We start from the raw sequence: 27,761 nt of genomic DNA, 5'->3' as shown, positions 1-27,761 counted from the left end.
ATCTAAGAATCTATTAGGTCATCTACCAGAATGTAGGTATACAGGGGTCACTTAATGAAATTTATTGAATTCATAAATAAATTCATAAATAAATATATAAGGAAATTCATAAATAAATACATAAGCAGCCCATGTATTTAAGGTCTAAAAGATTTATAAAGGCAACTATAAGTATTACACAAAGGAATACACAGGGTGCTATATGGCAACAGTCATTTTAATCATCCTCTCTTTTCTAAGACTTATGGTATTCCTATCAGTGAATATGCTGTTTTATAGGTTGAGATTCTTTTCCAGTTTCACTGTGATTCATAACTAACTTTCTTCTTATTTTTCATGTTTTACTTCTTAGCTTACTGCTTTACATAAGTGCTCATATGGTAAAATCAAATTTGAAGGTTGATAATCAAGTATTTAATGATAACAGAAGTATTTGTGCTTATAACTAATACTATTTTTTATTAAATTGACCTACATTTCTTTTTTAGAACACTATCAATGGGTTATTTTCCCTGTTATTTATCCTTTTTGCTCTTCTTATTTCAATGTAAACAATAGCACTGAGTTTTTTCCACTATATGACATATATTTTTCAATATGATAATTCAAACTGCAGTTGGCTGAGAGCTTAATTCAAAATGCAGTCCATTTACAAGGGCCACATTGATGGGATGAACTGCATATTTAACTTAGATTTTTAAAAATCATAAAGATAAGACATTCACAAGTTAAGGTCTTATTTATATACTCAACCTATAATGTATTGCATAGAAAATAATCTGCTTATTAAAAATAATTTTGCTGGCATTGTAAAATTTTGAATTATAAACCTAATAACAATAATTAATAGTGTTCCTGTTGTTCCAAGCATTGTATTATGTACTATTATACATTAATAGATCATACCATTTCATCCTAACAACACTTTATGGTGTTACTAGTTTTATCCTACCAATGAAGAAATCAAGGCTTAAAGGAATTATATAATTTTTCAAGGTGAGTGGCAGAGCTGAAAGCTGATGATTTGAATTGCATAGTTATGTTGGAAGAGATTTGATTTTTTTGTTGGAGTAGTTACAGAATAGATTTTTTCCTATGAATGTATTTCCTTGACTATGCTATTATCAACATCAGTCAAATAAATTAATCTTATGTGAATGCCTTGAAGGCAGGGGCTACAACTTCTCACCTGTTTTTAGTCTCAAATTCCAGCACAATGTAGACATTTTTTTTTTTTTTGCTTATAACTATTTGATGAATACCTTTTAGATACAGGTCTTTTAATATCTTTTTAATATGGGAATTTGCAACCCATCATAAATATCTCCTTTGAAAAAGAGCTCATAATTACTTGGAAAATAAGGAAAGATCATGAGGGCTTGTTTCCAAATATTTGTTCTTATAAATTCACACATTGTTTAATGGATTATTGATAATTAATTTTATTTGAGACAAAAGGGTAAGATGAGGAAGTAGCTTATAAGAAAACTATTCTTATCACTGTAATCCAGTGCTTCCCAGATACCACATTCTATTACTTCAGATCTTCTAAAGGCTAGATTTATTTTCCAGATTCATAAAAAATTAAGTTGCTTTTGATAGGATCCTTCAGTGCAGGTACTAAAGGTTTTAATTAGCATGGAAATTACTTTAGAAATTAAATTGTAACAATGAACCAAAGGTCTTTAAAATTAACTGGAAGCAAGTGTTTATTGCTTTTAGAGACCTTTACATCACAGCAAATGCATACTAACTAATTGGCTATCTTAAAACTGTAATTATTGTTTTCTGCTAAAATCATCTTCATTAAAATAATCTTCAAAGAGAGGGAAAATAACCATGATATCCAATATTTTCCTTTTTAATATTTTTTATATTGTAAGGTAATAGAAGCAATCAAATAGTACGCTTCTTTTTCTTTCTTCATCTAGTCTCTAGAGTAAATTTGATATTGAACATTTCCTTGCATTTCTTCTTACTACTTCTACTATCAGATTTTTATCAATCTACTATCAGATTTTTTTCAAGAAATTGTACTGGGGTCCCTTGGTGTCTCAGTGGTTAAACATCTGACTCTTGATTGTGGTCCAGGTCAAGATCTCAGGATTGAGCCCCTGTCCATCTCTGTGCTTAGTGGGTAGTCTGCTGGAGATTCTTGCTCTCCCTCTGTCCTCTCCCCCCCAACCCCATGCTCTGTCTGTTTCTGAAATAGATAAATCTTTTTAAAAAATTGTATTTTGCAGAATACTTATCATTCCTGAGTGTAATTTTCCATTCAACATCATGTTTTTGGAATTTATCTATTCTGATAAATTTTGTGTATCACTTAAATGCTGTATATGTGTTACTGTAAAATGTATACTTTATTAATCCATTTTCCTGTTGTACTAAATTATTTACAACTTTTGTTTCAACAAACAATGCTCTAATGATCACATTTATGTATGTTGGTATGGGCAGGTAAGTGAGAATTTCTCTAGAGTGTTTATTTAAGTAGATATGGTTGTTCATCTTTCAATATTATAAACCTCCAATTTCCTACTCAGATAATTTGTACAAATTCTGAATTCCACTAGTATCATCTAAGCATATCTCAAATACTTAGATTTATTTTACATTTTAACGATTGCTGAAGATTTGAGGTATATGAAATGATTTTTCAGGGTTTTGATTTGCATTTTTCTAATTATTTAATGAAGCTAAGCCTCTTTTCATATAAAGCTGACTCTTGGATGAATCACTTGTTCATTTCCTTTATTCATTAATATCTTTGCTTTTTTTTCTTTTCTTTTTTTGCTTGTATTAATATATAGCAAAATAGTTTGTTCCATTCCAAGGCTTATAATTTTATTTTCCTTATGGGGACATTTCTGTAAAGAAAATTTAAAATTATTGTGTTTAAATTAATCCATTCTCACCTCAGTAAGTTGTGTTTTTCTCTATATTTTTATTGGGGACATAAGGTACTCTTCTATATTTCTTGTCAGTTTCAAAGAATCTTTTCCTTCCTAAAAGTTCTTCCTCAAAGTCATTTTCTTTTCTCATTTTACTCACTAGAACATTTAATAATGTGCAAAATAGCAGTGATTGAAGCCATGTGTACCTTTTAATTTTTTTATGTGAAAGCTTATAAAATGTCATCATTAAGTATTGTAACTAATCTACTTAAAAAAACTTATGTGGTAAGAACACTTCACATAAGACCTACCCCATTAATAGTTATTTAAGTCTACATTATAGATGACAATAGCTACAATGCTGTTTAACAAATCTATAGGACTTACTTATCTTGCTTAAACTGAAACTTTATGTTCATTGGTAGTTCCCTATTTCCCCCATTTCATTTGGTGGAAACCACCATTCCAGTCTTTTATCCTATGGAATTGACTATTTTAATAACTGTATCAGTGAAATCATGCAGTATTTTTTGTTCTGTGGACTCGCTTATTTTAATATCCTCAATGATGTCATGTTTTGTAGAATTTCTTTTTTAAGGCTGAATAATGTTCTGTTGTATGTATGTATATATGTATATGTGTTTATACCACATTTTCTTTATCCATTCATCTGTTGATGAGCATTTAGTTTGTTTCCACATCTTTACTATTGTGGATAGTGCTTCAGTGAACTTAGGTGTGCAAATGTATCTTTGAGATCTGGATTTCAATTCTTTTGGACAAATAATCAGAAGTGGGATTGATGGAGCATATGATAGTTCAATTTTTAATTTTTTAAGGAATCCCCATACTGTTTTTCATAGTGGCTGCACCATTTTACGTTCACACCGATAGCATTTGAGGGCTCCACTTTCTCCACATTCTAGCCAATACTTGGGGTCTTTTGTTGTTGTTGTCATTGTTGTTGTTAGCCATCCTGACAAATTTAAGGTTATATATCATTGTGGTTTTGATTTGCATTTCCCTAACAATTAGTGATTTTGAGCATTTTTTGCTATGTCTTTTGGCCATTTGTATGTCTTCTTTGGAAAATGTCTATTTAAGTCTTTAGCTCATTTTTTAATCAGCTTACTAAATTTTTTGTGCTACATGAGTTATAGGAGTTCTTTATATTTTGGAGATTAACCTCTTCCTAGATGTTTCTGATAATCTGGCAGGTTAAGCAATTTTATTCTTAGTATCCTGAGAGATTTTTCTTCCCCTGGAATTTAAGCTCCAAGGTAGCAGGGAGATTTTCTTTTATTTCCCATATATAGTGCCAAAAATTGTGACTTCCTGAGATAAAGTTGACCTATACTATATAGATGTTGATTTATTAACTAAATATTCTTTAAACTGTATTTAATGTTTCCCCCAGGACCTGGGATCATGACCTGAGCCAAAGGCAGCGGCTTAACCCACTGAGCCACCCAGGCGCCCCAAGACTGGATCTTTAAAAATTCGTAACTCTGCATTTTTTTTTCAAAGTTTTAACTCTGCCTAGCATGTGTTCTATGCTACGTGTCATGCTGAGCATGTAAACAGACAACATCTCGTTCTTGCAACAGTTTCTTATAAAACTCTACAATGACAATCTTTCTGGCTATTTTAATATTTATATATCCTTTTACTCAATCCTCTGCTTCTCTTGTATTATCTTCTTGAAGGTATAATTTGTTTTTCAAACAATATTCCCTTTCAGTCACCTTACTCTATCATGTTAATGATGACCATATTTATATAAACTAATGGTTAAGTAATATCCATATTTTGTCATTTAAAATTCAACTACCATTTATATATGAATGAATTATCTCATTCTTCCTGAACATCCTCTAGTCCACAAATGTCTTAAAACTTTTCATATTGTTCAGAGCATGTTTTGATTAATATGCTTATGCTATGGATCATCCTTGCTACAAACATAGGCCTCAGTTAAATATTACAGAAAGACTTTTTTTCCCCAGATGATGGAGTATAGGAATATGGAGAAGCCTCTGGTAAAAAAAATAGCAGAATTGAGGATGATTTCTGGTCAAGGGAATGCTTTGAGTTTCACATCTTGGTACTTCTCTGCTATGAACACCTCATGATTATTATAGTTCCTCATTCTGTAGCACAGGACTAGTCGACTTTGTGACAAGGCATAATTGGAAACAAAATGGCTAGACTGATTTTCAACAATAGTCCATTTAACAGCCCTGTGGATAATCCTCTTTGGTTATATACTCAATGCCCATTTTGGGGATCATAAAGTCTGTGAATCTACATAAGCTAATACAATTTGAAGGCCCAGTAGTTTTTAGGAGGCACAAAAGGTTTTGCACAATGGATGTGTGGTTTCTTTAGTAGTACAGATTTCTTGATAGCATACCTGGTTTTGAGTTTATCAGCTTCTCGCCTATTAATCATGGGGAATTATATCCACTAGACATTGGTTTTAAGCATCTACACTCTACCTTACTCAATTTAATAGTGTCTACTTAAGAGTCTAAATGGAACTCCTGGCTTCCCTGGAAGCCTGTATTCTTATTTTTGAATCTGCTAGCCATCTCTTAACCTTTTGTAAGGTACTACATAATTTTAATACCCTGTTAATGCTGCTGCTACAAAGATATTTCTTTTTTTTTTTTAAGATTTTTATTTATTTGACAGAGACAGAGAAATCACAAGTAGGCAGAGAGGCAGGCAGAGAGAGAGGGGGGAGGAAGCAGGCTCCTTGCGGAGCAGAGAGCCCAACTCGGGGCTCGATCCCAGGACCCTGGGATCATGACCTGAGCCGAAGGCAGAGGCTTTAACCCACTGAGCCACCCAGGTGCCCCCAAAGATATTTCTTATAACTAATTAATTGAGAGAATAATAAGCTGTTGGCTTTTCAAACACTTTAAGACTGTAAATTATAGTGTTCTCAATTATCTTAGTTTTCAGACCTCAGGCAGACATTGTCATGTAAGAAGAAATGTATTCCCTTTCACAGTTGCTTGCTTTGTACACTAGTTATTTCTCATGTAAATTTGTCTCTTTTAGGGACCTTTACTAAAACTATAAAGAAGCAAACAACATATACCAATATTCTGAATATTTTCTTTTATTATTCCCCATGTTAAAAAAACTTGTTCACTTCAAAATTGTTTCTGATAGTATAAGTCAAATTTACCAAATCTTTTACTTTAGCTTGATAAGAATCATTGGCCTTCTAGTCTTCCATACTGAATATTTTATACCTAACATTTGACTGCTAAGACAGCATCAGTTTTTCATATGTGTGTATGTGTGTATCTGCTTAAGGTTCTGACATGAGGTTTGCCCCTCATTTCCAGGCTAGTTAGGTTATTATACTTGATAGCATGGAACAAATTTCCTAAGTAAAAAACCTTAAGCAAGATAAAGGGTGACATAAAATTCCAACTGTAGGCAGTTCAGGTTTGGTATGGCAATATTCAGTCATTAAGGACCCATAATGCTTTATAGTTTCCTACTAATTCATCCATAAGGATGTGGCAATCTTCTTCACATATCAAAAGCAGTTGTAGCCATCACATCCACATTCAAAGGGGCATAATGAAAGAAAGGGCAGGGGAGTAGAGTCTTCAGTCATTATTAAAGGAAATATACCAGAAAAGGCTACTTCTGCTTATATCCCATAGCTAGACTTCAGGCACATGGCCAGACCTACCTGCAGGAGAGATTAGGAAATGCTATCCCTACTCTGAGTGATCATATACCTAGTAAAATTATATTGCTGAGGAAAAGGGAGAAAATACATATTAGTAGATCATTAACAGTCCCTGCTAAATCTAGAAAGAGATAATTCCAGTCTTATACAAATTCTTTTTAAAAATAGGGAAGATGTGGGGCGCCTGGGTGGCTCAGTGGGTTAAAGCCTCTGCCTTCGGCTCAGGTCATGATCCCAGGGTCCTGGGATCAAGCCCCACATCGGGCTCTCTGCTCAGCGGGGAGCCTGCTTCCTCCTCTCTCTCTCTCTGCCTGCCTCTCTGCCTACTTGTGATTTCTCTCTGTGAAATAAATAACTAAATAAAATCTTAAAAAAAAAATAATAAAGATCCAGTCTTGGTATACTTCCTTTGTAATGAAAATATATCTTAGTTACATATGAAGTTAGAGTTCTTAAAAAGTGTCTCCAAGGATAAGTGTAGTAAAAAGGCATGTATGTTTCTGGAAGGCTGTTGAATTCTTAATGAGTTAATGGGAGAAAATCATCATAATTTAAGCTTTTGTGAAAATGTAACCTTGTTAAGTTTTTCCATGTCTACATTTACTCATTTATTCTGACAGGAACTATATCTCTCAATCAGAAAAGACGTATGCACAGAGCATCTTAGCATTACTAGTTTCCCTTGCCACAGGTCTCCACTGGGTGACATGATGTAGGCCAGATGTGCTTAAACTGATAGTGAAGCTTGCACCACAGAAGATGATGAAATTATAAGACTTGGAGGTTAAATAAAACATCTGTCAGATCTGCTGTTCTTTACCATTAAGAAAAGAGTAGACTTTATTTTCTAAGGTAAACACATTTCTAGGGAGGGATGGGGAAGTTCTTTATCCTGGAATATAAAAGATGTCTCTGAGAGAGATAAATTTGCATGTGGGTTTCTTATATTAGTATATAAAGACATGTCATGTCTGACATTCAATAATAAAGCCTGGACCTTGCAGAAATTTGAAAAATTTTATGGCCAAACAGAACTCATTCATTTACAAAGTTTCATGAAGCCTGATAAATTCTGTTTAAATACAAATGAGCATTTAACGCTGAAAAGAGAAATGAAATTCATTTGAAACAGGAATAAATGAAGATAGGATTAATAGTGTTAGAGATAGAGACATTATTGAAATGTAAGTATGAGCCTCTGAACTATAGGAAACAAAATGAGGATTGCTGGAGGGGAGGTGGATGGGGGGATAGGGACACTGGATGATAGGCATTAACGAGAGCACATAATGTAATGAGCACTGGGTATCGTATACAACTGCTGATTAGCTGAACTTTACATCTGAAACTAAAGATATGCTATATGTTAACTAATTGAGTTTAAGTAAAATAAGCTTTAAAAAAGAAACCTAAGTACAGTAGAAAAGGAGACGACTCTTTAGTATGTTCACATTTAAGTACTCTCTCTAGGATGATGTCTTAGCCAAAGTCAAATGGTGAGTGTGAAATAATTCCTCTTACTTAAGAATTGAAGGGCAGTTATATTACTTCATTGCATTGGGAAACAATGTCCACTGATAATGAGTAGAGAAATTATTGAGTATTGTTTTGTTGTTACTGAAACAAATTGAGTCTAATTATAACTGGAAAAAAATGTTTATTTGCAGCTATCTAACAGCAAGTCAGACTGTTACTTCTGTGTGTGTAAATTAATTTTATTATCAGGTAGATTGAATTCAGTTTAATTAAATTAGAAAAGTAAAAAGAATATATCCATCTTCTGAGAGGTATATGCTAATCTATTTCTCTATACTATAAACATCTTGAGTGATAAGATAATCTACCTACATGATCAGTACAGTTCACTGAAGGAAACAGTAATTACTCTAGGTATTTAGAGTAAGAAGAGAATTTGTAGATAATTTGGATACTAACAAAACTGTTCAAGTATCTGTAAGAGCAGCCAAAGCTGAGTCTCCAGGATGAGTCCTGGAAAATGAGAGCAGACCTTAAGAATTTACTACTATGAGACTGTGACACAAGTCATAAGGTCAAGAACATACACTTTTAGCTGCAATTTCAAAGCTAGAATCAAAAATCTTTTCTTCTTTTGCTATTGTAATTGCCTCTCAGCATCCAATAGAAAAACTTCCCGTTCTGCTTACAGAAGAAAAGAAGCTGAAAAGGGCAGAAGATTCTTTCTCTTTCATTTTTATTCCAAATCTCTGGAGAGTTCATTGCAGAGGTACACATTGATTTCAGCTAGAATGCTAGTTACAGAGAGTCTAGCATTCAGTTTTTAATAGCTTTTGTGCTATGTGAAGACACTTTGGAAAATTATTGAATTAAAAATCTGCAAAGTATAATTACCCACCAGAATATAAATGTCATAGGGGCAGGAATGCCTGTTTTGTTCATTACATATCTTTATCCTTGAGAATACCAATTCATAGTAGACAATAAGTATTTGTTGAATTAGTGCTTATTTTGAATAACCAATGTCTAGTAAATTGTATGGTACATGCGAACTATTTAGTATTGTTACTTTTTTTAAAAAAAATTATTTATTTGTTAGAGAGAGAGAGAACGAGAGGGTGTGAGCGAGCATAAGCAGGTGGAGCAGCAGGGAGAGGGAGAAGCAGGCTCCTAGCCGAGCAAGGAGTCCAAAGCACTCGATCATGAAAGATCATCATCTGAGCTGAAAGCAGATGCTTAATGGACTGAGCCACCCAGGTGTCCCTAGTATTGGTACTTTTTTTTTTAAAGATTTATTTATTTATTTGATACAGAGCAAGTCATCACAAGTAGGCAGAGAGGCAGGCAGAGAGAGAGGAGGAAGTGGGCTCCCCGTTGAGCAGAGAGCCTGATGTGGGGCTTGATCCCAGGACCCTGAGACAATGACCTGGGCTGAAAGTGGAGGCTTAACCCTCTGATCCACCCAGGCATCCCCATAGTATTGTTACTTTTTACCAAAATTATACTTTCTCATAATACATAGCAAATACACACACAATACATACATAAAATTTTAAAACTAAGTTGAGAATATCATTCTATTATCTATGTTAGTGTATTTATGTGATCATTTAATATCCATGATGGCTCAAAACCAGTTTATCATATCTTTTATGTTCCTAGTGCCTTTATCAAATTATTTCCCTTCTGCTGATAGTGTCCCTTGAACCTTTAATATGATCTTTCCACCACTAAATTTTCTCTTAAGTGTTCATCTCCCCCTCTAAATTCTTCATATGTTTCATAACCGACTTCTACCCCTTATACTTACCATTTCCAACAACCACCCCACCTTATGATACATTGCTACTTTATACCACCTCATTATCTCACATCTCCAATGAGGCTCCTATATGCAACCTATCACTGAGTCTTGACATTTCATTAAAGTGATAGCAATCAGCAAGCCTCTGCTCTAGAAAGAGGTACCATGTGGTTGTAGCCTCCCATTGTCCTATCCTAAGGAGTTGACACTGCATTAAGGGAACAATTCATAATCCAAAGTCTACTTTACTGTTCAATATGATTTGCAAAATATGGGTGTATTGTACATTCTTTCATCTTATATCTTCAGTGTGGTAATTTTAGACTTAAAACCTCTTCACTATTTTGGAGTAGTTCTTCAGATACCAAAGTGCTCCAGAAAGTTCATAAGAAGTAACAAAGCTGTATTTCCATTTTCTGATCCCAGGAATCCATCTCTATGCTATTTTTTTTTATAATTTTTTTTTATTTTTTATAAACATATATTTTTATCCCCAGGGGTACAGGTCTGCGAATTGCCAGGTTTACACACTTCACAGCACTCACCATAGTACATACCCTCCCCAATATCCATAACCCCACCCCCCTCTCCCAACCCCCTCCCCCCATCAACCCCCAATGGAGAAAAACTGAAAGCTTTTCCGCTAAGGTCAGGAACACGGCAGGGATGTCCGTTATCACCACTGCTATTCAACATAGTACTAGAAGTCCTAGCCTCAGCAATCAGACAACAAAAGGAAATTAAAGGCATCCAAATCAGCAAAGAAGAAGTCAAACTATCACTCTTCGCAGATGATATGATACTATATGTGGAAAACCCAAAAGACTCCACTCCAAAACTGCTAGAACTTGTACAGGAATTCAGTAAAGTGTCAGGATATAAAATCAATGCACAGAAATCAGTTGCATTTCTCTACACCAACAACAAGACAGAAGAAAGAGAAATTAAGGAGTCCATCCCATTTACAATTGCACCCAAAACTATAAGATACCTAGGAATAAACCTAACCAAAGAGACTAAGAATCTATACACAGAAAACTATAAAGTACTCATGAAAGAAATTGAGGAAGACACAAAGAAATGGAAAAATGTTCCATGCTCCTGGATTGGAAGAATAAATATTGTGAAAATGTCTATGCTACCTAAAGCAATCTACACATTTAATGCAATTCCTATCAAAGTACCATCCATTTTTTTCAAAGAAATGGAACAAATAATTCTAAAATTTATATGGAACCAGAAAAGACCTCAAATAGCCAAAGGAATATTGAAAAAGAAAGCCAAAGTTGGTGGCATCACAATTCCGGACTTCAAGCTCTATTACAAAGCTGTCGTCATCAAGACAGCATGGTACTGGCACAAAAACAGACACATGGATCAATGGAACAGAATAGAGAGCCCAGAAATAGACCCTCAACTCTATGGTCAACTCATCTTCGACAAAGCAGGAAAGAATGTCCAATGGAAAAAAGACAGCCTCTTCAATAAATGGTGTTGGGAAAATTGGACAGCCACATGCAGAAAAATGAAATTGGATCATTTCCTTACACCACACACGAAAATAGACTCAAAATGGATGAAGGATCTCAATGTGAGAAAGGAATCCATCAAAATCCTTGAGGAGAACACAGGCAGCAACCTCTTCGACGTCAGCCGCAGCAACATCTTCCTAGGAACATCACCAAAGGCAAGGGAAGCAAGGGCAAAAATGAACTATTGGGATTTTATCAAGATCTATGCTATTTTTTTAAAGATTTTTTAATTTATTTGACAGACAGATCACAAGTAGGCAGAGAGGCAGGCAGAGAGAGAGAGAGGAGGAGGAGGCAGGCTCTCTGCTGAGCAGAGAGCCCGATGTGAGGCTCGATCCCAGGACCCTGGGATCATGATCTGAGCCGAAGGCAGAGGCTTTAACTACTGAGCCACCCAGGTACCCCCATCTCTATGCTATTAAATTAAATTTTGAAATGCAAATTCTCTAGGAGGAATTGTATTAGGGAGTGTGCCCTTGGGAGAGTGAGAGTATAATAGAAAAATGGAAGCAGAACTGGGCAGATGAAGTTGGTCTGTAATACAGTCTAGACTAAGAACTCACACAATCCCATGGAGAATTCTTATTACAAAATAATCTTGCTGCATTGTTCTACTTTACAGTGAGGGACAAATAATATATCCATTTTATAACCTTTATTTGCTTTGGTGTAGTTTTCTATAACCTGATACTGTATCTTTGTTAATTGATGCACCCAGTTGAGTTGCTTTTCTGACTTTTCCTTTTTTGTTTTTCCAGTTTTCTTATTTAAAGCTATGTAATGGATACTGTTACATGCCACCTAAACCTCTATTCAGAACTGAAAGACTTAATTCCCCAGTTGCTAAGACTGTCAGCCAGCAACTCTCAGTTTTTAGTCCTCCTTATAAATTGCTTTTGGGGTGCCCGGGTGGCTCAGTTGGTTAAGCAGCTGCCTTTGCCTCAGGTCATCATCCCATGGTGCCGCTTCCTGATGGCGCACGGGAGAAGAATGAGGCACAAACAAGTAAGCTGCAAGAGAAAGGGAGCAAGGATAGACAGTAGAAAAGACTGTTGCCCCGAACAAGTCCTCAGTCCCATATTTATTAGATATTAGACAGTAATCAGCAAAAGAACTGAAGAATCATATTCTTTGTAGATAAATAAGAAGGAAGGCAAAGTATATCTGGTCAAGCAGTATAAAGTTTATAGTTGAGCAAGCACATTCAAAGGGATCATCTAATTAGTCACAGGTGCTCTCTGGGAAAGGGGAGATAATGGAAAAATGAAGCAGGCAGCGTTCTGCCCTGAGCGGGCTTGGTGTTCCCAGCTGCTCGGCTTCAAAGATGTATATCGTCCTCCCCCCCAGAGGTCTGTTGCCAGTACTTTCTCTTAAGGCTATATCTAAACATGCTTGGTAACTAGTATAATTTCTCATGGGTTATATTTTAAGTAATACATTGTTCTGAGGGACATTTACACCATGGTCCTGTGATTGAGGTCCACCCCTGCCTTGGAGGTGGGGGGGGGAGGAGGTGAGTCTGCTTCTCCTTCTTCCTCTTCCCCTCTTCTCACTAATGCTCTCCCTCTCTCTCTCTGTCAAATAAATAAATAAAATCTTAACAAATAAATTTATTTTAATTAAAAAGAGTTGTCTCACCCACCTTCCCCAGATGTGCTGTTTCTAGTGACTGTTAAGTGAGAGAATCTGAAGACTTAACTTCATTGTTCTGATGTAGGAATCTGAAAAGCCATCCCAGTTTCAGAGCTCCCTGTGGAGTCATCTGAGATCGTGGTGAAACTAAATCACAACACTACTTCTCTTTTTTTTCCCAACCACCCTTCCCCATCTTCCACAGATGTTTATCCCAAAATAAATATCTTCCTAATAAATGTCCTGCATAATAATCTCTGTCTCTGAGTTTGTTTTCCAGGAAATTCTACCTACAAAAGATCAAATGTTTTCAGATTTGAGAAGCTCCCATAATTTGCTAAATAGAAGTAGTTAGTAAAGAATTATGTGAACCAGGATTGTAGCACTAAAAATAGAATTTCAAAACAAAACCCTGTAATGAAACGCTAAACAAGATCATGTGGACTAAAATAACCATAGAAATTCAGAAAAGGAGGAAATTATGGAAGCCTGTCATATTTAGAGAGATTCTTATGAAAGAAATATTGAGCTCAGCCTTGGTAAGTGGACAGGATTTTGATAGATGAAAGGAATGAAGAGCATTCCAGACAAGGTGTACATTGCTGAAATGAACAGTGAGTCTGGAGAATTTCTGGTATTCATTATCCATCAATCTGAGAGTGGCTTGGTGGTACTTGGAAAGGTGGCAATCAAATAGCTCTTATTCAGTTGTTTTAAAGTATACTTTTATGATTTTTTTCCCTGAAAAGCCCTTAAGTTGATTGTGTCTCTTATCACAGTTTCTATGAAATCTTTAGATTTAATGAGCTTATTACTGGTTTAAGTAAGCTGCCACTGGAGAGCTGTCAACCTAAAATAATCTTACATGTTCTCATTTGGAGAACTCTCCCAGGAAATGGATGATCAAGGAAATGATTACCCTTAAAATAAAAGTATTTAGTGAAATTCTAAAGAGAATGTGTGTCCATACTCAGACTAGACTGTCTTGAACATAGCTAAATATATTCAGATTGACATTACAACATGGGTAACATGCAGAATCAGTTTTGACATAGTCTTTATATATCAAGCCCCTGTATCTTAGGGAGTCCACATTTCCAAATGAAAATTAGTGAAGTAATGTGTCCTATCTCTAGGTACAGAAAAGGGGATCTAATGGGGCAATTCAATATTTGACATTTTTATTCTTATTCTTTTTCCACTAGTCACTCCAAGATTTATAAAACAATAGTCACTATCGTTAACCTTTGCTTATTTTAGGACATACATAAAAACAGAGAAACTTGTAATCAGTAATAGTTGCTCACTATGGTTGACATTCTTGAAAAAGACATAGAAAAACAGAGGCTGCTGTGACATAGATAAGACTTTCTTATATGATGCTTAAGATCCAATTCATTTACTCAGTGTTTCTCTTGAACAAATAACTAAAGCACAGAAGCCATGGTCCAGAATAAGTCATAACCGCCTCATCTATTGCCAGCCAAATACACTTAAACAATTAAGACAATCTTATCCAGAAACTACAAGGCAAAGAATGGCAGCCATTTCCACTACATTCCTCTTTGTCAACTCCATTGAAATAGGCTTTTGTATTTTGTATCTGGTTGTGAATGAGTTCAGTTAGTAGTAGATAATTTTATTCCATATTATCTGATTTATCTAACTTAGAGACAGTTTCAGAATCCCTGTATACTTTGTCAAAATGCATAAATCTAATCCTCAGCTACTTTATATAGAAATTTTCAACTGAAATAAATGCAATACAATAAACAGTAGTAAGTATTCACAGTATGAATACTATTTGCACAGCATTCTCTAGATATGGAGGGCAAACAAATTAAAAAATAAATGGAACTTAGATTAATTAGACATTCTAAAATTCACTTACATGATTCCATAATCTAGGCTTTCTGAAATAGTAAAAAAAGCACTAAGTATGCATTGGTCTACTTCTATTAAAGAACATCGAAAATTGCCTTAAATACATAATTATTTAAGATAAAAACCATTTTTTAAAGTACCCTTAATAATATGGGGAAATGCATGTGGTAATAGAAACAACACAGCACAAACTCCAGTAGGATATATTATTTACTATTTACATCAACACTGTGAGCTAAGTACTCTTATTATTACTATTTCACAGGTGGAAAAACTCTTAAGATACAGGTTAAATAACTTTCTCAAGATAGTAGAGCTAATAAGTATCAGAGCTGGGATTCAAACCTAGTTGCCTCAGCTCCCCATTCCGTGCTGTTAACCTCTACTCTGTGTTGTCCTTTTAATGCCTCTCTATCAACACAACATAAATGAAGCTGCAATATTGTGCTCACTTTGGCAGCACATATACTAAAAAAAATAAAAATAAAAAATAAATAAAACCTGCAATATTAAGAAGGAAAGCTATAACTATTTTGTTAAATATGATTCATTTGATATTGCATAAAATGCATTTAAATTAATCAGTTGACCTAAATGTAGGTACTTCAAATTATTAATTTTTGCATAACAATTATTTAGTATGTCTATATTATAAAGTATCTGGTAGGAGAGTCAGGAGTCTATAAAATAATAATTTTTTTATATAAGCCAATCCTTTTGTAGTCTGTCTCAAGGGATTAGGTGATTTACCATTAACTATAAGCTATAGTGCTGATTAGAAGAAGCACTGACAGTTACTTGGTCTCATGTGTCATAATCCAATGATTTATTGTTTTCTGTGGTATTCCTATAATATATCAAGCAATAGAAATTCAGAATCCTATCCCACACATGTGTAAATAGGCATTTAATAATGTTTGTGGTGATGAAGAAATGATAAACTCAATGTTTCATGTGTTCTCTAATTTGTTTTTTGGAAGTCTGTCTCACTGTTGGAATTTTAAAGAAATTCTGAATACAAATTACTGCTACTGATGGCTTATTTTCCACTTGAATGGGTTATTTTGATATGCTCAAGAAATGGGGCATCACTATGGAAATATGAGAAGAACAATTTTGATTATCTTGGCATAGTGGCCATTAATCTTTTATATTAATATAAATCAAGTAACTGTGTAGTTGTATATTATGTAACTTATTATTTCAGAAATACAGTGATTTCTAAACTATTGGAGAATTCCCACAAATTAATATAAGATCATTATCACTTATGTATGTGTTATGAATAAAAACTTTCCTGCAGTGTCCTAATATCAGCTTTACCTAGAGAAACATAAAGCTCATGTCTGAGTTTTCAAAATGAATTTAGATATGTTTCCTCTCCTTTCAAAATTAGCTTAAACAAACCCCCTTTGTAAAATATTGTGTGGTATTTGACAAACTTAGAATTCCCTTACTCCTAATTAAAATTCCAAATATGAGTTGAATTTTTGAAACTATGTGTATTTTTTTATAAATTCATTTTTATCTACATTCAATCCATAAATTCTAATTTATTATGTAATACAGCACAATGCCACTTTTATTAGAATTAAACTTTTTTTTTAATTTTCAAAGGCAAAAATTATGGTCTGTCCTCAATTCCTTTAAATATCATTCCTGGTCTTGTATATAAGCTTTTTTCATCTTCCCTTTCTAGTCATGCTCTAGAAAATATCATCTGTCACATTCTCCATATTGTCTGAAATAGCTAAGGGCTATTGTATTTATTCTTACAGTTTAACTGAGAAATAAATGTTGGGCTACCTTTTAATAACAAAAATTCTTTCTTAGGCAAGTCAGAGAGATCCATATGCATATTTGAGTTTGGTAGATAAACATTATTTTTGAAATTGCAGGTGATAAAATTACTTTGGGTTAGTTTCATTTCTGACAATTGATAAAAAGGGATGGTAGAAAACAAGCACTGTGGGGTTTTTAAAGACGGTAACTGATGTCTCAAACTCCATGTCAAAATATCCTTCTAGAAGGTGATAGATGACACATGATCTGCAAGTTATTGCTCAGCAATATCTACTTCACAGCAAGTTCAGTTTTCTTGGTGTCTTTCTTTAAAAAGTTAGTCTTGGATATATGAATAACATTTACGAATATTCCTAAACTAGAGTGAATATAATTTCTTTCATATCTCTTATATTCTTACAAGATCATTTCTTTTTCATAGAACAACAGAATAATTGTAAAAATATTTTTTAAATGTGTAATTTTTACAACTAAATTTTTTAACATTTCTAACATAAAAATATATACATTTGCACATGTATAGTACCTTCAAGATTATTATATAGTAGCATAGAAAGAAGACTTTCATTTGTCATTAGCAATAAGTATATATTTTTTGCTTTTTTTAAAAAGATTTTATTTATTTGACAGAGAACACAAGCAGGGTGAGTGGCAGGCAGAGGGAAGCTGGGAAGCAGGCTCCCTGCTGAGCGAGGATCTTGATGCTGAGCTCCATCCCAGGACCCTGGGATCATGATCTGGGGGAAGACAGATGCTTAACCAACTGGGCTACCCAGGTGCCTCTGTATTTTTTTTTTTCTTTTTGAGGATTTTTTTTTTTTTTACTCTCAATCAAGATTATGGTCTTCTAAAATGAAATTTAATTTTTTTATTAAAGTTTCCTAAATTTTCCTAAATATAATGACTTTACCATCTGTAAAATAGTGAAGCATTATTTTTTTCAAAATTACTGTTGAAATTGTTCTCCAAATGATTTCTAAGCAAAGAAATATATTTTCTTAAATATATTGGGTACATTTTTTAAATTATATTACTTGTAGCTCATAAAATCTTGCCAACTTTAACATTTATATTTTTGAAATATTTTTTTTTAAGATTATTTATTTATTTATTTGACAGACAGAGATCACAAGTAGGCAGAGAGGCAGGCAGAGAGAGAGAGGAGGAAGCAGGATCCCTGCTGAGCAGAGAGCCCGATGCGGGGCTCGATCCCAGGACCCTGGGATCATGACCTGAGCCGAAAGCAGAGGCTTAACCCACTGAGCCACCCAAGTGTCCCTTGAAATAGTTTTTTCTTCCAAGTTTTGGCATATGAGTTGTTTAGCTTGCTGTACTTTCAAGACAGTTTTCCTTATCATTCTGAGGTCATAAGAATCCCTTATATTTCATATGCATTTGTCAGTGTGAGATTATGAATCTATGAAGAGTCTATGAAGGTTGTTTGGACTTATGTGTCCTAAAGCAACTTGTTTGTTTGTTTTTTAGTTCAAACTTCTGTTCATCTTTTTTTTTAACCTCTTCTTGCATCTCAAAGGCAAATTACAATCATTGTTTACAAAAATAAATTTACCTTTCATCTTTATCTACAACTGCTTTTTCTCTTTCATAAATTAACCACCGTGGCAAACATTTCTAGTCTTCACCAACAATTCATGTACTCTTCTACATTTCCCAGACTCCTTGCTTTGGAGCTGATTCCATAAGACCAAGTTTGGTTCATTTGATTTGGATAGGAATAATTAATGTCATTCCCAGTCATAGCTCTTAAAAATCATTCCACGGAGTTATCTGTGCTTCCCCTCTCAGAGAGATCTTGAAAGCAACTTACTCCAGAAGACATAGGTCGAAGAAAAAGAAGAACCTGCCTTAAATTTTATATTAGTGACAACCTTTGGGGGGGCAATAAAAAACTGAGAATTAGGGGCTTTTTTCTTCGTGACTGCTAGCATTACTTACTTCAAAACGTAAGTTGGCATCAAAAGACAGGTATACTTATATAAAAACCCTAAAAAAAAATGTGTTACTTAATTAGAAGTGAGGTCGTAGGGAATAATTAAATCAATATCAAGGACTGGAAAGACCATGGTACATGTTGTATAGTGGCAACACATATGATAAAAGGGGCAACTGTGAGGCAACGCATATGATAAAAGGGGCAATTGTGAGGCAAGGCACCTGCTGATTTTAGCTTTAGAGGAAATGTTTCAAAGACATGTTAGTAGTGTTTTACTTATTAGTGGCTATGCTTAGCAGGGTTTGTGAGATAGAAATGAACTAGTCTGCAAGCAAAAATGCAAAAAAAAAAAAAAAATCCAACCACTACATAAATTCAGAATTTTGCAAATTTGGGAAACTTCACTGCTTTTTGGTAGACTTTTTAAAATATATTCAATGATGAAAGGCCCGTAAAATTTTCAGTTAGAAGAAGTGACAGAAGTCAAAGAAGATAGTAAGGTATAACCTTCCCACGTAAGACTCTTGGACTCAGGGTAGCCACATCAGTATAGTAGAGAAGCATGAGGATGTGAAAGAAAGAAATCAGATGGATTTAAGAACCATATTAAGAAGAAAAACTTTGAGAACAATTACTTGTGCAAGGAACTGACTAGAAGTGAATAAATCAAAAACCTATTAAACCTACTAAATAATTACATTGCCAAAGATACAATGAACAGAGACTAAAAAATACCTTTAAATCTTTGAGCTATAAATGAGCTTTCAGGCCGTCAAACCAGGAGAAAGAGATCATCTTCAAAGTCAGATTGGCCAATGAAAGTATATTTTCCAGCATCATTTCAGATGAGCCCAAGTAGGATAACGACAAAGGAAAAAATTTTGAGAGAGTTGAGCCAAGGCCAACAGGGAAAACCTGACATGTTTCTGTAAGAGAGAAGAATCGGGATCTGCTCAAGAAAATTTCTCACTACAAGTCTGTTTTTTTGTTTGGTTTTGGTTTTAGATTATAATTTCCAGTGAAAAATTAAGGCTTAAATAATTTTAAGCTTTTATTTGGTTTTATCGAATCAATATTCTATGTATCCCCACAACTCTATGAAAACTATAAAGGAGTAGCCATAATTATTTTATGAAGAAAATACAAAATGTTTTTTCTCATCCTGGGCAGGTTTCAGGGAAAATGCACTAAGCCTTAAGTATATGTCTCACCACAGTCACAGTTTTTGAGAAATGAAGTCCTAATCTTTTTTAATGTATAAGAAGCTAAGTTGTTATGTATATGGATATGAATTGAATACCTGTTTCTAATTATAACAGGGATGAGAAAATGGACTAACAGTTATTTAAAAGGTTCTTGTCACAAGACCATCCAGGTTTTTTTCCCCTCGACCAATTTTGAGGTAGCATTCTATATTAGTGGAGTGAGAATGACACCATAATTTCTGGAAAGTGCAAATAAAGATAGAAAAGTGTTTTCATTCAGGCTCACCCTGATTTTATTCTGCTTTCCCATGAAATTAGCTGTGCATACCAGTCTTTGTAGCATCCAGTATGATAACATGACTCAGGGGACATCCCTTGATATCCCAGGTTCATATTAAAATTGGAAGTAAATCTGCCAGAACTGTGTGGTAGACACCTGTTTTTTACAGACACAATACATTATCACTATTACTACACAGGTGTGTAGGCATTTTTGAAGGTCTTGAGAATGCAGTTAATGGTGAATAATTGACATAACTTGATTCTTAAAGACCATCAAAAGTTGTCTTTCTTTATACAAATGTATGCCATTTGGGAGGAAATGAGATCTAAAGATATTCTAAATAAAACCTGTCACAATTTCCTCTGTGGCTAGGGGAGTAGGAATAGAAAATGGATTCAGCACTGTAGAGCCATCTAGAGGCCAGTAGAAGAAGCAGAAGACACAATGTCCTCTATACTGCTTCTTTGTCACAGATGGTACAGGTTTTGAGTTAACCTTATAAATCATATGACTTTTCAGGGAATAAATATATATCCTTGAATGTTCCTTTGTGTCCTAATCAGGATCCATTTATAATGCACTGCTTAGAAGCACATCTGTAGCATACTGAAAATAGTCACAGGGGAAGTGGTCATCTACTAAAACACTCTCTGGAATCACATAGCCGTTTACTGAATATTCTGAAGACAAAAGTTATGGGTATAGAATAATAATTTTTAGTAATTTGTGGATAGAGGATACTTTTTAAAAAAAATATTTCTTCACATAAATATATAGTTGGGTTTCTCTTCTGATAATTCCTGTATCCAGGGATTAAATTGGTTTCAAAGTTGGGAGAAGTTAAGAAACTGCCCTAACTTGCCTATTTTCCTTTAAAAGTAGTTAATAAATCTAATAGTTATGAAATTCCATCATTAAGCAATGATCCCAGTCATTCATTCAACAAATTGATTCATTGAGTGGTTTAATACTTATCATATACTTGGCATCATTCCACGTGCTACAGAAACATAAAGGAATAATATGGACAGAATTCTTGCCTTAAGTGGTAATGAAGTCAGACAAAACTAATATATAAGTCACATTAGTATTGTTTTAAAAGAATTTCTCTGGCTGCTTTGTTTGGGAATACACTAGAGAAGAGTGGGGACATGAACCTGTAAAACGGTTATGAAGCTATTAAATAATTCAGACTAAGAATAACAGTGGCTTGGACCAGGATTGTGGCAGGGCAAGTGGTGGTAAGACATCAGAGTCTGGATGTGTTTTGACACATAGTCATAATTTTCTTGGTAATATAAATATATACTATTTTAAAAATATTTTTAGAACTATATTCCTTATAAACTAAAATCCATCTTTCCACATTCTAAAATTATGGTTCAGAAAAATTAGGGAGGTTATCTCATCTCTGGAAGGAAGAATATGTGACACAGGAGCACAATCACTTCTCCAGGACCAGTGGAGAAAAATATACAAGTAGGTGGAGGTAATATGTTGTGTGACTACATGTCTTCACTCTGAAGCATTGATGAATAAATTTTCATTTCTCTATCTCAGTATATAGGAAGTTATTCCATTAAAAATATCCTAACAGGGACGCCTGTGTGGCTCAGTTGGTTAAGCAGCTGCCTTCGGCTCAGGTCATGATCCCAGCGTCCTGGGATCGAGTCCCACATAGGGCTCCTTGCTTGGCAGCAAGCCTGCTTCTCCCTCTGCCTCTGCCTGCCACTCTGTCTGCCTGTGCTCACTCTCGCTTCTCCCTCTATGAGAAATAAATAAATAAAATCTTTAAAAAAATATATCCTAACAAATAAAATACATTCCCAATCTAATGTAACATGGACTGTGTCTGGGAGATTAATTAATTCATCATGCATCCAAAACCTCACAAAGCTGTGGTACCATGAATTACATCATCTAGGTTCCCTTATATGTGTGTGTTCAAAATGTCGGAGATCAGTGATTGTGGGGCAGTCTTGGACTCAGAACACACTGATATGTTAGAACTCACAAGAGATTCGTAGATCCTTTGCTTTTGTTACAGTTTGAACCACAGAGTTGCCAAATATAGAGAAGAGTATATGATCCTTAAAAATTCCTAGGAAAATCTAAAGAGATGGACAGGATTGGGACATTATAGTAGGCAGAACAAGTAGTGATATAGGCATTTATTTAGAAAGGGCCTACACCACTGGTTAATGGTACTAATTCCGTGTTCCGGAGAAACAAAGCGTCAGGTAATACTCAAATCAAATTATCAGCTTGGCTACAGTAAAAATAAAGTTTGGTCTTCAGCTAAGTGATATTGGATTTAATACTAGAAGCTATGCTTCTCACATGCTAATCAAATATATATAGCTATATCAACACAATCTCTGAAATCAGTCTCATTGGACAATATTGCTATAGCAAGATAATGACTCAGACTTATATCTAAGATATTAGCATTGCCTCCACCAAGATGCATGAATTATGAGGTTAGGGCAATTATTTATTATTTATATGAAGGGAAGAGCATTTCAAGAGAATTATCAAACTTTTTTTCAGGAAGAGTAAGTGGTAGCTGTTGATTTGTTTTAGTCATATTCTGAGCTGGTAGAAAGAAGGTGCTACTTCTTATTAGATTGATTCCTGGCCCCATGATATAATTGTGGCTTGTAATTATATGTCTCAAATAATGTAGGAGTTTCTAAAACCTTGTTATATTTCTCCCATGACTGTTTCATACTGATCTAAGGGAACTTCAGTGCTTTAGTCCTTTGTATGGCCTAACCCACTTCTTTGCCTGGCTTGTCAGCTGGCTTAGTAAAAAAATGTTATCGAGTCAGTCTCAGGGACGTATATGAAGTATTGCCTTATCTCTAACAGTTCTCACCACATCATGTGTAATAGGGAATTCTAAGATTTTTACCTGGACTATTAATAGGGGGATGAAAATAATAAATGATTAAAAAAATCAGAACTGAGACACTGGATAAGTTTTCAGGGGTGAAGACAAAATGTAACTTCCATTGAACTATTAGAACTAAATTATAAGGCAAGGGCTCAGATACAGAAAAACTTTCTCACCTTTTCGTTAACTCGTTTAACCAATTTTAGTATTTTCTAAAGATATTATTTATTTATTTGTCAGAGAGAGAGAGTACAAGTAGAGGGAGTGGCAGGCAGAGAGAGAAGCAGGCTCCCCGCTGAGCCTAGTGCAGGGAGTCTAATGCAGGACTCCATCCCAGGACCCTGGGATCTTGACCTGAGCCGAAGGCAGATGTTAACTGACTAAGCCATCCAGACGTCCAAATTTAAGTATTATTGAGAAACTGATAGTAATAATTTTGGGTATTGGTTATACAAAGATAAACAGGACATACTTCTCTGAAGAAATGATAATCATTTGGAGACACAAAAATGTAGTGGAGTGTGATATATATATTATAACTGAAGTCTTCTCAAAGTATAAGATGACACAAAGAAAATGTTGAGTGTGTTAACAAGAGACAGAGAGCTTCAGAGATGTTTTAAACTTTTAGTCTTAACATGAATTGCAAGGCTTCTCTTAAAATGGCTATAGTTGAGTTATTTGGGAAGAATGCTTAAAGAGTGAAAATATTATGGTCAAAGACATAAAAGTATGAAAAGTATTGGTACTTTCTGGGAATGGCATAACTGGTTTATGACTAAAGAAAACTATCTGAGGGATAAAGTGGCAAGGGCTGAGCCTGGGGAGATAGGGCCATGACCAGATTGAGAAGCACCTGTTATACAGAAATAAAGCTGCAGTGTCCATCTGTGACATGGAAGATCCTGAAAGTTATCACAGTAGTGGTAACAAGGGACTAATGTCACATTTTAGAACATCAGTTTGGAGCCAGGAAAGATTAGTGTGGTAGAAAGAATGGAGACAGTAAGACAAGTTAAGAAAATATTAACAAATTCAAGGACAGAGATCATGAGGAATTGAATAAATGTGTTGGCTGACTCAGAAGAGAAATAAGTGTAGTAGAAATGTCTTTGAACACGTTGAACATTAATTATAAGGCTTCATTGACTATCATGGTTGAGAGAAAAGAATTAGTGACCACACCTAGATTTCTGAGTTTTATGATTTGTGGGTGGTACCATCATTCGCTGTCTTTGCTCCGAGGTGGAAGAAGAGCTTTCCAAGAGAAATAATGAATCACTTAAGAATTTCTACTATTGTTATATCTGCATCTGTGGAAAGCACTGGACATATCAGCCTAAAGTCTGTTTGATATCAATGTGATATATCCATGAAGAATGTGAGCCTGGAAATGAAGAGTTAAGATGTGGAAGTTCTAGAGCAAGCAATAAAAATAAAGGTCATCATGTAATTTCATTTTTTTACAATCAGAATTGAAAAGAATTTGTGTTTGTATGCTGAAAAACACAACTACTTGTCTGTCAATGTTCTGATCTTTATCATAAAACCTTTTTTTAGTAGGGTCTGACTTTTTACTTTTAGGAAAAGTTAAAATATAATGATTAGCCTATGATTCATCTTGTTTGCTTCTCACATGATTTTTAGTTCTACCAAGAAGTGATTTACTCTGATAGGTCTGTAGTAAGTGGAAATTGTCATGCTTATTTGCTCATCTGGAAGTGAAGCCCAAACTATGAAGGATAGATTTCTGGAAATGGCCTTTTAAGAAAGTCATAGACAATCTTTAAAGAAAATTAGCTAATAGCCATGATTTTAGTCTCTAATATGTGAACCTTTTGCTATCTTCTCTCTTTGGTTCTGCTTTACTAATAGCATATATATGTTCAATCATGTGAAGTAATTAGAATATTCAGGATCATGGGGTGACAAAGCTTTTCAGGCATATGTGATCAATTTATGCTGATCACATTTATGAAAACCAATCAATTTATGAAAACCAATACTGATTATTTTGTTATTTTGTAAACTTGTCAAACGACAGATAATAATAGCCAACAGTTCTGGGTTGTGAATATCAGTGATGGTAGGAAGAGGAACTACCACTCCCTTAATGTGGAGATTCTTGGCAAAGATTACTACCACCATTGTATAATGTATACAAACACACATACACACACACACATATATACGGATTTTGTTTATTTATTTGACAGTGAGAGACACACCAAGAGAGGGAACACAAACATTGGCAGAGACAGAGGGAGAAGCAGGCTTCCCCACTGATCAGGGAACCCAATGCAGGGCTCAATCCCAGGACCCCGCGATCATGACCTGAGCTGAAGACAGAAGCTTAACGACTGAGCCTCTCAGTTGCCCAAATACAGATATTTATAAATGCTAATTTTGGGTAATCTGGAAATTGGCAGGAAACAGAACAAAGTTGATTGGAGAAACTATGAGTTGCAATGGTAGGAAAAGTTTTGATTAAGAACTACATGCCAAAAATATCTAAGAAAATAAAACTGAAACAACTAAGAGGTTATTCAGATGTGGAATTCAGGAGAACTTTTGAGGGGACTATATTTTACTGAGAACAGCAATTCTCTTTTATGGGAAATAGATGGGAGAGAATGTTCACTTCATGCTATCACAGACCTTCTGGAAAGAGCAGTTTCAGTGAAAATGTGAGTTCTCTGAAAACCAGGAATAGCAAAACAAAACAAAATAAATAAGTAAATACACAAAATATTGTATCTTGTTAGTGGTAAAGGATCTTACAGAGAACCTTCATTATTTTTGAAGCAGAAGTTAGGGGAAAAATAATTCAGTAAATCAAGCTTCTCATTTACATATTATAAAGCAAACTCAACTGACTATCCTTTATCAGAAGTTTGTCTGAGGGGCGCCTGGGTGGCTCAGTTGGTTAAGCAACTGCCTTCGGCTCAGGTCATGATCCTGGAGTCCTGGGATCGAGTCCCACATCGGGCTCCCAGCTCCATGGGCAGTCCGCTTCTCCCTCTGACCTCTCCTCTCATGCTCTCTCACTCTGTCTCTCTCTCTCTCAAATAAATAAAATCTTAAAAAAAAAAAAAAAGAAGTTTGTCTGAGGATGTTTAAAACTGTCCAGAAGAAATGCCTGTACACCAAATGACTAAAGTATCGGTAACTGTACTATGGTTTCTAGTGAGTACCCTTTTGTTTCTACTTATTTTGCACCTGTTGCAGTATCAGAAGTTCCTCAAATTGAACTTGATTTGTCTGTTTAATTCCTGCTCTCATATTAAGTCTTTACCTTCGGTCATTCCTGACTTAAATCACTTTATTATTATTTTTTTAATTCATCCTTTCTCTGAAGACCTTATTTGATGTCTGAACAATTTCAGCTTCTGTGTTTCCATCACCTACCCTCATTCTGCATTTGATCTAAGCTTGGGAAATCTCCAGTTTTACTTGACTTTACCACAAACAGAAAGTCCCCATTTATGGCATTTTTTTAAGACTTTATTTATTTGACAGAGAGAGATCATAAGTAGGCAGAGAGGCAAGCAGAGAGAGAGAGAGAGAGAGGGAGGAGGAAGCAGACTCCCTGCCTACCAGAGAGCCTGATGCGGGACTCGATCCCAGGACCCTGAGATCATGACCTGTGCTGAAGGCAGAGGCCTAACCCACTGAGCCACCCAGGCAGCCCCATTTATGGCATGTTTTATAGCAACTGATGGCATTTAATTTTGGCACAGGTAGGTGCTTATCTAGACATTGCAAGTCACATCACTATTAGTTGCTTTTATACTGTCTCCTAACTGTTCTGAAGCCAAGGATGAAAAATTAAATACAGATGTTCTAATAATAATTAGAGTATTATTTACTATTACTAAAAATGCAAGGACAGAGATCATGAAGAATCGAATAAATGTGTTGGCTGACTCAGTGAAGAGAAATGAGCATAGTAGAAATGTCTTTGAACACAATGAACACATTGAACATTGATTATAAGACTTCATTGATTATCATGGCTGAGAGAAAAGAATTAGTGACCACACCTAGATTTCTGAGTTTTATGATTTGTGGGTGCCTTAGCACTTTACACCGAGTTGAAAGGAGAGATTTCCTAGAGAAATAATGACTCACTTAAGAATTTCTACTATTGTTATACCTGTACCTGTGGAATGCAATGAACGTATCAGCCTAAAGTCCACAGCTTTATTTTTGTGTAACAGGTGCTTCTCAATCTGGTCATGACCCTATCTCCCCAGGCTCAGCCCTTGCCACTTTATCCCTCAGATAGTTTTCTTTAGTCATAACCAGAAAGTACCAATACTTTTCATACTTTTATGTCTTTGAACATAATATTTTCACTCTTTAAGCATTCTTCCCAAATAACTCAACTATAGCCATTTTAAGAGAAGCCTTGGGGCGCCTGGATGGCTCAGTGGATTAAAGCCTCTGCCTTCGCCTCAGGTCATGATCCCAGGGTCCTGGGATCGAGCCCCACATCGGGCTCCCTGCTCTGCAGGGAGCCTGCTTCCTCCTCTCTCTCTCTCTGCCTGCTTCTCTACCTATTAGTGATCTCTGTCTGTCAAATAAATAAATAAAATCTAAAAAAAAAAAAAGAAGAAGCCTTGCAATTCATGTTAAGACTAAAGGTTTAAAACATCTCTGAAGCTCTCTGTGTGTCTC

At 34.9% G+C, this 27,761-nt stretch overlaps 1 long non-coding RNA gene across 1 annotated transcript in view; it reads left to right on the top strand.

The window, feature by feature from the left end:
• LOC125095484 (uncharacterized) overlaps positions 1-21,766 on the top strand; it is a 28,248-nt gene extending 6,482 nt beyond the window's left edge. The window contains exon 3 of the long non-coding RNA XR_007125913.1: positions 21,572-21,766. This is a non-coding gene — a long non-coding RNA (uncharacterized LOC125095484). The remainder of the gene's footprint in view (positions 1-21,571) is intronic.
• The last annotated feature ends 5,995 nt before the right edge of the window (positions 21,767-27,761 follow it).

This window comes from Lutra lutra, chromosome 3 (assembly GCF_902655055.1).
Source record: "Lutra lutra chromosome 3, mLutLut1.2, whole genome shotgun sequence".
NCBI classification, from domain to species: domain Eukaryota; kingdom Metazoa; phylum Chordata; class Mammalia; order Carnivora; family Mustelidae; genus Lutra; species Lutra lutra.
Note: the sequence above shows the minus strand (reverse complement) of the source record. Positions and strands in the feature narration are given on the sequence as shown.